Below are 13,981 nucleotides of genomic sequence, written 5' to 3'. Positions count from 1 at the left end.
GGGAATCAGGGGTGGAAAGGAGGAGTGTGCTGTCACAGTATGGGGAGAGCAATTAGGGTCACATAACAATGTATGTATAAATTTTTGTATGGGAGACTAACTTGAAATGTAAACTTCATTTAAACTACAACAATAAACAAACAAAAAATATCCCCTGAAGGTCTTAAAAGCTTGTTAGCGGCCATCTAGGATACTCCACAGGTCTCACCCCGTCTGGAGCAAGGGAGAATGAAGAAAACCAAAGACACGGGGAAAGATTAGTCCAAATGACTGATGGACTACAACTACCACGGCCTCCACCAGACTGAGTCTAGCACAACTAGATGGTACCTGGCTACGACCACCAACTGCTCTGACAGGGATCACAATAGAGGATCTTGGACAGAGCTGGAGAAAAGTGTAGAACAAAATTCTAACTCACAAAAAAAACCAGACCAAACCTACTGGTCTAACAGAGACTGGAGAAATCCCAAGAGTATGGCCCCCGGACACCCTTTTAGCGCAGTAATGAAGTCACTCTTGAGATTCACCCTTCTGTCAAAGATTAGACAGTCCCATAAAATAAAATAAGACTAAAGGGGAACACCAGCCCAGGCACAAGGATGAGAAGAAGGCAGGAGTGGACAGGAAAGCTGGTAATGGAGAACCTAAGGTCAAGATGCAGAGAGTGTTGACATGTCATGGGGTTGGAAACCAATGTCAAAAATGATATGTGTACTAATTGCTTAATGATAAGCTAGTTTGTTCTGTAAACCTTCATTTAAAGTACGATTAAAAAAAAAAATCCCCTGAAGTCTTCTTAAAATCAAACAATAGTTTAGATTAACTAGTAAAGATTGTCTGCCTTGAGCATTGTGCTCAAGAACTATCTTTATGGGTCTTTTAAGAACTACGTATATGGGATCAAACTGACAACAGTAAATTGTAAGATTAGGTAGGAACCTTAGGGGGCAGTGAGTTTATGTTAACGGGGGACGAACAACTCAGAAAAGGAGGGTGAGAATGGTTGCACAACTCGAAGAATGTAATCATGTCACTGAGTTGCACACATAGAAAATGTTAAACTGATGTATGTTCTGCCGTGCAGATTCTCAACAACAGCAAAAATAAAATAACTTGTTTAAAAATTATAATTATGAAGATTTTTATAGCAACATGGAAATACCTATGGCTTAATGTTAAATGAAAAAAATTGGATGCAAAATTGTATCCACATTGTGGTTAACAGCAATATAAATATATGTGTATACATATGTTTGCAGACTGAAATAAATCAAAATGCAAAAATTAAATCAGTGCTTGGGATTGAAAAAATATATATATAAATATATATGCCTCACAACTTAGAAAACTCACAAGACAAATTTTATGCCCAAGTTGTGTCACTGATTCTACTATTTCCAGATCAAGACTATTGTTTTTAAATTGTTAGGGTCATGCTCCATTAAAAAAAAAAAAAACTGTTATGGACAGTCAGGCCCCTTGTTCTTATTTGTCCAGCATAACTCAGGCAGTGAGCTATCTGCCCCCTGAACTTCAGGCACTTGTAATCCGTCTAGGAGCTGGAAAAAAATTTTAAAAAAAGGTAGCCAATGGACCCCACTTTCTGGCTGGTCTTACCCTTCTTCCCTAATTCTGGCTTCTTCACAGATGGGTTGTTTTGCCCACAGTCCAAGGAGAATCAGCTGGGTAGGGAGGGTTTCAGCATGTCACAGACAAGAAAGGCTTTAAAGAAACTATCGCCATGTCTGGAACATGTGATCTTGGCTACTGACCTATGAGGATGAGGTGTTTTGTGTGTGTATGGTAAAAATATATATAACACAAGATTTGCCAATTCAACATTTTTTCACGTGTACAATTTAGTGGCATCGATTACTGTAATCATGATGTACAATCATCACCTGTATCTGTTGCCAAATTTCCCATCATCATTAACAGATACTCAATGCTTCCTAAACAATGTCTCCCCTTTCTCACTCCCACCCACCCCTGGTTACCACTAATAAACTTTGGCTTCTATATATTTGTCTGTTCTAGATACGTCATATAAACACCCATTGCCGTCGAGTCGATTTCCAACTCATAGCGACCTTATAGGTCAGAGTAGAACTGCCCCATAGAGTTTCCAAGGAACGCCTGGTAGATTCGAACTGCCAACATTTTGGTTAGCAGCCATAGCTCTTAACCACTACGCCACCAGGGTTTAAGTGGGATCATATAATATTTATCATCTTTTGACTGACTTACTTCATTCTGCATAACATTTTCAAGATTCATCCATGTTGTGGCATGCATCAGGACTCCATTTCTTTGTGGCTGAGTAATATTCCATTGTATGTATGTACCACATTTTATTTATCCATTCATCTACTGATGGACATTTAGGTTGTTTCAGGATGGGGTGCTTTTAAGATTCCTGTTCCTTTAGGGGCAAGAGACTTTGGAGATACAGACCTGGCTTGGGGATTCTAGTAGCTACAGTTGGAATCTAAAGCCCAAGTAACAACATCTCTTCCTTCCAGTGGCAAGGCCATGTGGATGAAAGAGTGAGAGCTGATGCATAATCTCAGGAGATTGCCAGCCCTCTGTATCTTTAGGCTCTTCACTGAGGACTCAGCTGGTCTTTAGGCTCTTCACCATCGTGCCACGCCAGCCTAAATGAGCAATCCCTCTCTTGACTCTCGGCCCATTTTGAGTTTGCTCTCATCTCCCAGTTCTCAGGTCCCTGATTCCATCCCCCAGGATCCTTTATCTGCTTCTGGCTCCTTTGATTTGGCAAATCCCCCAAATTGAGTCTTTTGGACTTCTTAAATAGATCTTAGCACAAAATGCCTTGCTCCAGTCCATATCACTGAGGACTGAGGACAACAGCTCAGCCCCTCCCAATCCTTCTCCCTGGAAAAGACAAAGGGGGAGTCAGCTCTCCAGGTCTTTCGAGGAAGAGACATGAGCATTGAAACACTAGGGCTTCACCCTCGGTGGGGGGGAGAGGAGGGGGTGCAGGCCCCGCAGAGAACGAATGTGTGGAGACAGGCTTCCTGACATCCTCGGAGCAGAATCCTGGACCTTCAGACCCCATGAGCGTCTAACATCAGGAGCTAATCTGAAATTTTAGCTCTGCAGTGAAAATCCCATGGTGTCAGTGGTTGCAGCTGCTCCCTGCCTCTGTGTGCCACACCTTCCCCTCTCAGTCCCCTCCCAGGGGAAAAGGCTGCCTTTGTCCTCCTAGTCCTTCAGTAGCCACCACAGCCCTGCCTGTATCTCCCCCTGTTCCTCATTAGAAGTGGCTGCACTTCAGGGACTCAAGATCTTCTAGCCCCAAACATGCAGGGGTTATCTGATCAGTTAACCTTGGGGTGACTACCTGCTGTCCACAATGAATAAATAAACCTTAGCCAAGCCCTCTCCAGTTTCTGAAGATCACTCACTCGTTGACTCTCTCACTTGGTTTACTGGTCCCTAGCTAAGCCTGTGACTGTGGTTTGCTTGGGGAAAAGGCAGAAAGCAATGCAGAGTGGCTGGAGTCCCTGTGAGAGAGACATCCTGCTAGTTCCCTCCTGCCTTTTCCTATAAGCAACCCACCCAGAGTCCCCACCCCCGAGGATGACCTGGCTGGGCCCCACAGGCAGAGGGGGACTGAACCTGTCCCTGTGAGCTCAGAATTTGCATTTTCGAATCAATCCTGTTGACCCTGCCCCACCGAGTTATTTCCTAACCAAGACCATTTCATTCTGCTAACTTCCCTCCTTCTGGCTGACTCAATGCACTGAAGTCTTGCAAAATCTTTCAAACAAAGTGCAGCAGAGGCTAGGCTATCAATATTTAAGTGATGCACAAGAGAGTAGAGAGTGCTTCTGTTTATTTTTGGTCAAGCTACTTGAGATCTTCTGAGCCAAAAAGAGTTGGGCTTGCATCACTATTGTCAATGGCAGAGTTAAGCCTGTCCCCATGTCAGCTCATTTGTTGTTGTTAGGTATGGTTGAGTCAGTTCCAACTTGGCGATCTCATGTATAACAGAACATGGTCCTGCACTGTCCTCACAATTATTGCTATGTTTGAGCCCATTGTTGCAGCTACTATGTCAATCCGTCTCATTGAGGGTCTTCCTCTTTTTCGCTAACCCTCTTCCAGGCATGATGTCCTTCTCCAGGCACTGGTCCTCCCTAATAACATGTCCCAAGTACATGAGACCAAGTCTTGCCATCCTTGCTTCTAAGGAGCATTCTGGACATACTTCTTCCAAGATAGGGTTGTTCATTCTTCTGGCAGTCCAGTAATCTCATGCTATTGCCAGGGTTTCATTGCATGGGGAACGCTGGCCACACTGTAATGGAGACAGAGAGGCTAAGGATGTGCTCCAGAGCACGCAGTTCCTAGGTAGCAGATTTGAGACCAGAAAATGTGTTTAGAAATCGCACTTCAACAAAGATAGTCACCAGCGTTGACAAGTTGGCCTTAGGGGATTGGCTTTCCAGAAAAGTGCCCTAGGTGATAAATTCCCTCCTAAACCTCAGACAAACTGTGAAGTGTCTGGCCTTTTTCATGTGATTTAAAAAAAATTTTTAATTTTATATATATATATTCCATACAAACATATACACATATATACATACACGTGTGTACACACACACACTTTGTGCTTATAATTTTCTAGACTCTGTTCTAAGCACTTGGCAAATACTAGCTTATTTACTCCTCATAACAACCTTGTTAACAATCAGTTGCCATGGAGTCAACCCCAACTCAATGACCATCCCATGTGCATCAGAGTAGAGCTGTGCTCCACGGGGTTTTTAGTGGCTGATTTTTTTAAAGCAGATCACCAGGCCTTTCTTTTGAGGTGCCTCTGGGTGGACTTGAACCGCCAACCTTTTGGTTAGCAGCCAAGCACGTTAACCATTTGCACTACCCAGGGACTCCAACAACCCTATTAAAACCAGTCACCATCAAGTCGATTCCAACTCATAGCGACTCTATAAGACAAAGTAGAACTACCCCATAGGGTTTCCAAGGCTGTAATTTTTACGGAAGCAGACTGCCACATCTTTCTCCCATGGAGTAGTTGGTGGTTTGAACTGCTGACCTTTCCATTAGCAGCCAAGCACTTAACCACGGTGCCACCAGTGCCCCTATGAGATACTATTGACACTATTAGTGTCCTTGTGTTATAGATGAGGACAGTGAGTCACAGAGAGATTAAGTGAGTTACTCAAAACTATCCAAAGAGTAAGTGGCAAAGCCAGGATTCAAACCCAGGCAATTTAGCCTGAGTTTGTGATTGTAATCACTGTGTAAAATTGAATGTAAAGTGCTTGGCATATAACAGGTGCTTGGGAAATGGGACGATGAGTAGTATTTTTACGTTACAATAGCCTCCTCTCTTCTACTTTTTACTATGTTGTGGTTGCCGTTGTTAGGTTTTGTCAATTTTTAACACATAGCAACCCCATGTGACAGAGTAGAACTGCCCCATAGGATTTTTTAGTTTGTGATCTTTTTATGGAAGCAGATCACCAGGTCTTTGTCCTATGGAGCCGCTGAGTGGGTTTGAACCTCCGACCTTCAGGTTAGTAGCCAAGTGCTTAACCACTGTCCCACCAGGGCACTGGAAAAAAGTGAATAAGCAATATTTGGTAAACAGCTGGTTCTGGTCCAGTCAGGTACACAGAACTACACAAAGTAATTCCAAGTGCATGATCTTTGGCATTTCTGTATTTACCATTAGCTGGTGTGACTAAAGATCTATAACAGATAGTGATTTCCAATTTTGTCGAGGGACAAATTGGAATCCCATGGACTATTCGGAAGTTACTATACTTGCTGTTCTTCACATAGAAACTCATGTGAATGTAAAAAGCGCATGCTTCTTTGAGGCAAAGTGATCCCACGAGAAAGACTGCTGGTGCTGATGATGGGAGCAAAGAGATCCAAAAAAGTGATCATTCAATAGAAGTCTTAAGCAAATTAACAAGTAGAACATCAAGTCGGCCGTGGCGCAGATTTGTGCCTGGAACGAGTCCACCATGAGCTCCGTACAAAACCGAGGACAAGCAGTTTGTGAGTCTCTACAAAGATCTGTCTAGAAAACTGTGTGAGAGCTGAAAAGTTGTGACCTTAAGGTGTAAGATAATTTAAGGGAACAGCAGACTTGACAGAGATTATATGCTATCGATGTCTTCGCAATTCTAAGAAGTTACAAAGATCTGGGGACATAACCTTCATGAATGCAAAGGATCTGCTCTACCTAAGTACTTGGTTGGGTGAGAATTTGGATGCAGGAACCTTTTTTTCTTTTTTTCTAGATCAGAAAGCAAAATGGGAGCATCCAGAACCAGAAGTGCCCCCATGATGGTTCAACCTGGGCTAAGACTCTTCATAGTCCCTCCCTGGGCACAGCCGCAGGACAGGCCTGACCCTCTTCTCCAGCCTCCCACCACCCCCAATGCCAACTCAGGCTCCTGCTCCAAGATTGGCAGGTTCAAGTACGGCCACTCTACACTTGGCCCCAGGTTTCCTGAAATCCCTGCCCTACTTTATTCAATGCTATCCTCTTCAGTGTTCCTACAGGAATTTTTCAATATAGAAGAGTACTCATCAGAACAGCCTCTATTCCGAGCTGATATTTAACTTGCTGGGGAGCCAACATTCACGGCATTAAGAAGGAACAGTAAGAACAAAGGCATCACTGAAAATAAAAACAACCGGTGAGCTATTTTATGTACAAATGGTCCTTTGCCATTTCTATCAAGCTGCAAACAAATATCCTGAAACTACTGACTAGCATCCAATTAAGTTAAATCTCCAATTAAAAGAGAACTGGAACTGTTTTGAAACCTAACGCATCAAACATTTGCCAGTCAGAACTTGGTGAAATTGGGGGTTTTAACTGAGTAGCAGCAGCAAATAAAATATTTACAGATCTCAGCAGAAATGAATGCATAGATTCTAATTTTTAAGGAAAACGCACATATGGCCATTTCAAATCCACCTTGATGGATGCTTGATGTCCCAGAGTTAGAGAATGTGGCAGGGGCACAGAATGTAGGGGAGGCATCATTTGTCAGGAAGAGGGATATCACAGCCTGCTGTTTCCAGATGTGATCATTCCTAATTGAACAATAGGGTTGCCAGATGAAATACAGGACAGCAAATAATTTTTTTTAGTATATCTGAAATATTGCATAGGATATTCTTATACTAAAAATATATTTGTTGTTTACATGATATTTAAATTTAACCAGGCATCCTGTATTTTTATTTGCTAAATCTTTTTCTGACCCATGGCGACCCTATGTACAACAGAAAGAACACTGTTGGGTCCTGCACCATCCTCATGATCATTGTTATGCTTGAGCCTATTGTTGCAGCCACTGTGTCAATCCATCTCATTGAGGGTCTTCCTCTTTTTCACTGACCCTCTGCTTTACCAAGCATGATGTCCTTCTCCAGGGACTGATCTCTCCTGATAACGTGTCCAAAGTATGTGAGACAAATGCTTCTAAGGAGCATCCTGGCTTACTTTTTCCAAGATAGATTTGGTAGTTCTTCTGGCACGAACGGTATATTCAATATTCTTTGCCAACACCAAAATTCAAAGGCGTCAATTCTTCTTCAGTCCTCCTTATTTATTGTCCAGCTTTCACATGCTTATGAAGTGATTGAAAACACCACAGCTTGGGTCAGGCGCACCCTAGTCCTTAGACTGACATCTTTGCTTTAAACACTTTAAAGAGGTCTTTTGCAGCAGATTTGCCCAGTGCAATGCGTCCTTTGATTTCTTGACGGCTGCTTCCATGGGCGTTGATTATGGATCCAAGTAAAATGAAATCCTTGACAACTTCAATCTTTTCTTTGTTTATCATGATGTTGCTTATTGGTCCAGTTGTGAGGATTTTTGTTTTCTTTATGTTAATGTGTAATCCATACTGAAGGCTGTGGTCTTTGATCTTCATCAGTAAGTGCTTCAAGTCCTCTTCACTTTCAATAGGCAAGGTTGTGTCATCTGCATAATGCAGGTTGTTAATGAGTCTTCCTCCAATCCTGATACTCCCTTCTTCTTCATATAGTCTAGTTTCTCCGATTATTTCCTCCGCACACAGATTGAATAAGTATGGTGAGAGGATACAACCTTGACACACACCTTCTCTGACTTTAAACCACGCAGTATCCCCTTGTTCTGTTCGAACAACTGCCTCTTGATCTGTATACAGGTTCCTCACAAGCACGATCAAGTGTTCTGGAATTCCCATTTTCTGCAGTGTAATCCATAATTTGTTATGATCCACACAGTTGAGTGCCTTTGTATAGTCAATAAAACACAGGTAAACATCTTTCTGGTATTCTCGGCTTTCAGACAGGATCTGTCTGACATCAGCAATGATGTCCCTGATTCCACATCCTCTTCTGAATCCAGCCTGAATTTCTGGCAGTTCCCTGTTGACATACTGTTGCAGCTGCTTTTGAACGATCATCAGCAAAATTTTACTTGCGTGTGATGTTAATGATATCGTTTTATAATTTCCACATTCTATTGGGTCATCTTTCTTTGGAATAGACATAAATATGGATCTCTTCCAGTCGGTTGGCCAGGTAGCTGTCTTTAAAATTTCTTGGCATAGATAAGTGAGTACTTCCAGCACTGCATTCGTGTGTTGGAACATCTCAATTGGTATTCCGTCAATTCCTGGAGTGGTTCTTGATCATATGCTACCTCCTGAAATGACTGAACATAGATCAGTTCTTTTTAGTACAGTGACTCTGTGTATTCCTTCCATCTTCTTTTGATGTTTCCTGTGTTGTTCAGTATTTTGCCCATAGAATCCTTCAAAATTGCAACTTGAGGCTTGAGTTTTTTCCTCAGTTCTTTCAGCTTGAGAAATGCTGAGTGTGTTCTACCCTTTTGGTTTTCTAACTCCAGGTTTTTGCACATGTCATTATAATACTTTACTTTGTCTTCTCAAGCTGCTAATTCTGGCATCCCTAAATTCAAGATATGCAAGTAACCCTACAACCTAGAATTGTAGCTGGATGACTAGCAAGGAAAAGAATCCTAGAGAGGTCCAAGTGCTGCAAGGTTGTTGTATGAAAATTTGAGCCTCCATTTCCTCCTCTTTACAATGGGAAGTTACAAAGCACCTAACTGACTGCCACTTTTATATACTCAGTAAATAATAGCCATTATTGATGAGTAAAGGATCTATAACCAGTGAGCAGCATACAGTAGGCCTTCAATATGAGTTAGTTCTTATCTCTAAAGGAAAGACAGCTCTTAGATAAAAATAGTCACCATTTGGGAGTACTGGCTGCTCACCAAAAGATTGGAGGTTCGTGTCCATCCAGAGGCACCTTGGAAGACAGGCCTGGTGATCTACTTCCAAAAAAGTCAGCCATTGAAAACCCTATGGAGCACTGTTCTACCCTGACAAACATGGGGTTGCCATGAGTCATAATCAACTCAACATTAACTGGTTACGCTATACCAAGCACTTTACAAACATTATCCCACTTAAACCTTATCCCTTTCATTACTACATTTTTTTCTCCTTAGTTAATTAATTAATTTGTGATGGCATGTGTTTTCAGCACTGGAATGCATGCTTACTAACTGAGTGTGTTTAAATTTTGAATTGGTAATATGGATTTTGAGAACTATAATCTGGTAATGCAAGCCACCAATCTATGGTATGACAATATACCAATGATAGCTATATAAATAATTTATTATGGATGCCTATCCATTAGGTTACATAGTGAACCTCAGGTTCTTCCAAACAAGACACAGAAAAAACAAAATAAACCCATCAGGTCTCACTAACACACAGAAGAACCATAATTATTCTTGCAAGCCTTATCTCATAGAAGTAAAGGAAAAGTAAAAAAAAAAAGTAAAGGAAAAGTAAAGGAAAAAGGATGCGTTCCAGGAGGCATCACCTAATAGAATGCTCAGCCTACAAAACAACAAGTCTCCAACTCTGGTCTGCTGAGCTTCACGTATTTCAAAAGGGACCCGCCTTGATGCTAAGTGCATTAGAACCAGAATAATGCCTTACCTCTGAGGTCTAGAGGAATGAAAATTGGCTGGTATACCATTAACCCAATGGTAATAAAAGCGTTATAATAATCCTACAAAATAGGTATTTTATAGGTAACTGAATCTCAGTGAGTTTAACCAGTTTATCTAAAGTTAACATTACAGGCATACCTTGGACATATTGTGGGCTCAGTTTCAGACCACTGCAATAAAGTAAGTCGCATGAATTTTTTGGTTCCTCAGTGCATATAAAAGTTATGTTTACATTACACTGTAGCCTATTAAGTGTGCAATAGCATTATGTCTAAAAAAATCCATAGCTTAATTAAAAAATACTTTATTGCTAAAAAATGCTAACCATCATCTGAGCCTTCAGCAAGTCGTAATCTTTTTGCTGGTGGAGGGTCTTGCCTCGATGTTGATGGCTGATGACTGATGAAGGTGGTGGCTGCTGAAGGTTGGGGTGCCTGTGGCAATTTCTTAAAATAAGACCACAGTGAAGTTTGCCGCATTGATTGACTCTTCCTTTCATGAAAGATTTCTCTGTAGCATATGATGCTGTTTGATAGCATTTTATCCACAGCAGAACTTCTTCCAAAATTGGAAGCAATCCTCTCAAACTATGCTGCTGCTTTCTCAACTGAGTTTATGTAATATTCTAAATCCCTTGTTGTCATTTCAGCAATGTTCACAGCATCTTCACCAGGAGTAGATTCCATCTCAAGAAACCACTGTCTTTGCTCACCCATAAAAAGCACCTCCTCATCCATTAAAGCTTTATAATGAGATTGCAGAAATTCAGTTACACCTTCAGGCTCTGCTACTAATTCTAGTTCTCTTGCTATTTCCACCACATCGGCAGCTACTTCTTCCACTGAAGCCTTGAACCTCTCAAACTCATTCATGACGGTTGAAATCAACTTCTTCCAAACTCCTGTTAATGTTGATATTTTTACCTTCTCCCATGAATCACAAATGTTCTTATTGGCATCTAGAATGGTGAAATCTTTTCCAGAAGGTTTTCAATTTATTTTTCCCAGATCTATCAGAGGAATCACTATTTATGTGAGCTGTAGCCTTATAAAATGCATTTCTTCAACAAGAAGACTTGAAAGTCTAAATTACTACTTGATCCACGGGCTGCAGAATGGATGTTTGTTAGAAGACATGAAAACAACATTAATCTCCTGGTACATTTCCATCAGAACTCTTGGGTGACCAGGTGCATTGTCAATGAGCAGTAGTAATACTTTGAAAGGAATCTTTTTTTCTGAGCAGTAGATCTCAACAGTGGGCTTAAAATATTCAGTAAACTATGTTGTAAATACATGTGCTATCATCCAGGTTTTGTTGATCCATTTATATAGCAGAGGTAGAGTAGATTTAGCATAATTCTTAAGGGCCCTAGGATTTTCAGAATGGTAAATGAGCATTGGCTTCAACTTAAAGTCACCATTAGCCCCTAACAAGAGAGTCAGCCTGTCCTTTGAAGCTTTGAAGCCAGTCATTGACTTTTCCACTCTAGGTGTGAAAATCCTATGTCGATCTTCTTCCAGTATCAGGCTGTTTCGTCTACACTGAAAATCTGTTGTTTAGTGTAGCCACCTTCATCAGTTATCTTAGCCTGATCTTCTGGATAACTTGCCACAGCTTCTGCATCAGCACTTGCTGCTTCACCTTGCACTTTCATATTATGGAGACAGCTTCTTTCCTTAAACCTCATGAACCAACCTCTGCTAGCTTCAAACTTTTCTTCTGCAGCTTCTTCACCTCTCATAGCCTTCATAGAATTGAAGAGAGTTAGGGCCTTGCTCTGGGTTAGGCTTTGGCTTAAGGGATGTCAGGGCTGGTTTGATCTTCTATCCAGACCACTCAAACTTCCTCCATAGCAGCAAAAAGGCTGTTTCGCTTTTCTATCATTCATGTGTTCACTGGAGTAGCACTTTTAATTTCCTTCAAGAACTTGTCCTTTGCATTCACAACTTGGCTAAGTGTTTGGCGCAAGAGGCCTAGCTTTTGGCTTTGGACATGCCTTCCTCACTAAGCTTAATCATTTCTAGCTTTTGATTTAAAGACCCTTCATTTCACTTGAACACTTAGAGGTCATTGCAGGGTTATTAGTTGGCGTGTCTCAGGGAATAGGGAGGCCGGAGGAGAGGGAGAAGGGGAACCATTGGTCCGTGGAGCAGTCAGAACTCATATAACATGTATCAATTAAGTTTGCCATCTTACGTGGGTGCAGTTCGTGGTACCCCAAAACAATCACAATAGTAACATCAAAGATGACTCATCACAGATCACCATAACTGATATAATAATAATGAACAAGTTGGAAATATTGTGAGTATTACCAAAATGTGACACAGAGACACAAACTGAGCACACGGGGTCCGAAAAATGGCACCGATAGACTTGCTTGATGCAGAATTGCCACAAACTTCAAGTTTGTAAAAACCACAATATCTGTGAAGCGCAATAAAACAAAGTGCAATAAAACTGTAAAAGGTAGACCTGGGGTTCAAATTTACTTAACACCAAATCCTGTGCTTTTTTCCCAGTTATCATTCTGCCTCCTAGAATTTGATTTCAGGCAGGTATAATCTTGCTAGAATAGCAGATTACCCTGTTTGCCACAGACCTGGCCTCTTCTTATCCTCTTCACATGAACAGTTTTCATCTCTGATTATTGGGATAGTTTCTTTTCCTGCGGGCACATGTCTACCGTCTCATGATGAAGTCACTGGAAAAATAGGGTTTACATTTTAGGAACTCACTTCATTGTCCACTTCACTGATATGCCTGCTTTGCATAAAATAAGAGGTAAGTGAAACATTTTAAAATTAAAAAAATATATATAGAATTCCTTGGGGCAGCTGGCAGGAAGTTAAATGATAACTAGATTCTTTGCAAGCTTCTAGTTTATCCTATTCTATTCTCACCCCTCCTTCCTTTTTAAAAATCTAATCAGAAAAACTTGTTCTCTTACGCTTGCTGGCTTAATGCGTGAGAACAAAGTAAAACAGTGGGCAGGAAGGCTGCCAAGCTGGAAAAAGAGATCTCTTTTGGAGGGCAACACGTTAAAGTCAATATTTCTTTAAGCAGTGGTGTCACCAGGGTTGGTGTCACCCAGTGTGGTAACTCATAGTGTCACCCCCCCATGTTAATTACCACAATATTGTAGCTAAAACACCAGAAAATTTGACAAAATCAGCAACTATAAAAACACCGGCAGTATTAAAAACAACAGTGCGTGCTTGAATGGCATGCAGACAAAATCACGTGATTTGAAGCATTGTTGTAATTGGGTAATAATGACAGCTCTGACTGGAGTGCATTAGAAGCTTCAAAAAGTAAATTGGCATAGAGTTTTATTTAGTCTTGTAGGTATATTGATACACATAAGCTGGGCTTACAAAAAAAATTTTTTTGTTGTTACAACTAATTACAGGGATATTTTCATAAAAAATAATAAATTTCTGCTGAAATACTGCACAAATTTTTTATAGATAGTCATTTTGGTGTTACCTCCTCTGACAGTGTCACCCGGTTCAGTCTGCACCCCTTGTGCCCCCCTAGTGACACCACTGTCTTTAAGCAACATAAGGGATTCTAGTTGAGGGTTCCACCCAGGAAGAAAGAATCCCCTGTTTGAGAGCAACCACAAGGTGTAGAGAACGTGCTATTTCTTGCAGCAGGCAGGCATCAGGGAGGCTTGGGGATGACTTGAGAGCAAGTAGCATGCGAACCACGCCTGGAATGAGAAGTCATGACATAAAGCCAACAAAATCCATAAAAAAGTGAAATTTTCATCAGTCACATTTAAAATACACCACACCCCCACTCCCCCTGCCCCCCACACAATCTGACTTTGTTAGTTGTCAGAAATGTGAAAATGTGAGACATGGCCTCAGTTCTGGTCAAGTTTTTTCACTAATCACTTTCCCAGTA

At 41.2% G+C, this 13,981-nt stretch overlaps 1 pseudogene; it reads right to left on the bottom strand.

Annotated features, from left to right (window-relative positions):
* Positions 1-12,140, bottom strand: part of LOC111821247 (tigger transposable element-derived protein 1-like) — a 104,003-nt pseudogene extending 91,863 nt beyond the window's left edge.
* Positions 12,141-13,981: the final 1,841 nt, after the last annotated feature.

Source organism: Trichechus manatus, unplaced genomic scaffold (genome assembly GCF_000243295.1).
Source record: "Trichechus manatus latirostris isolate Lorelei unplaced genomic scaffold, TriManLat1.0 scaffold00073, whole genome shotgun sequence".
NCBI classification, from domain to species: Eukaryota; Metazoa; Chordata; class Mammalia; order Sirenia; family Trichechidae; genus Trichechus; species Trichechus manatus.
The sequence above is the reverse complement of the archived record's forward strand: the minus strand, read 5'-3'. Positions and strand labels throughout refer to the sequence as shown.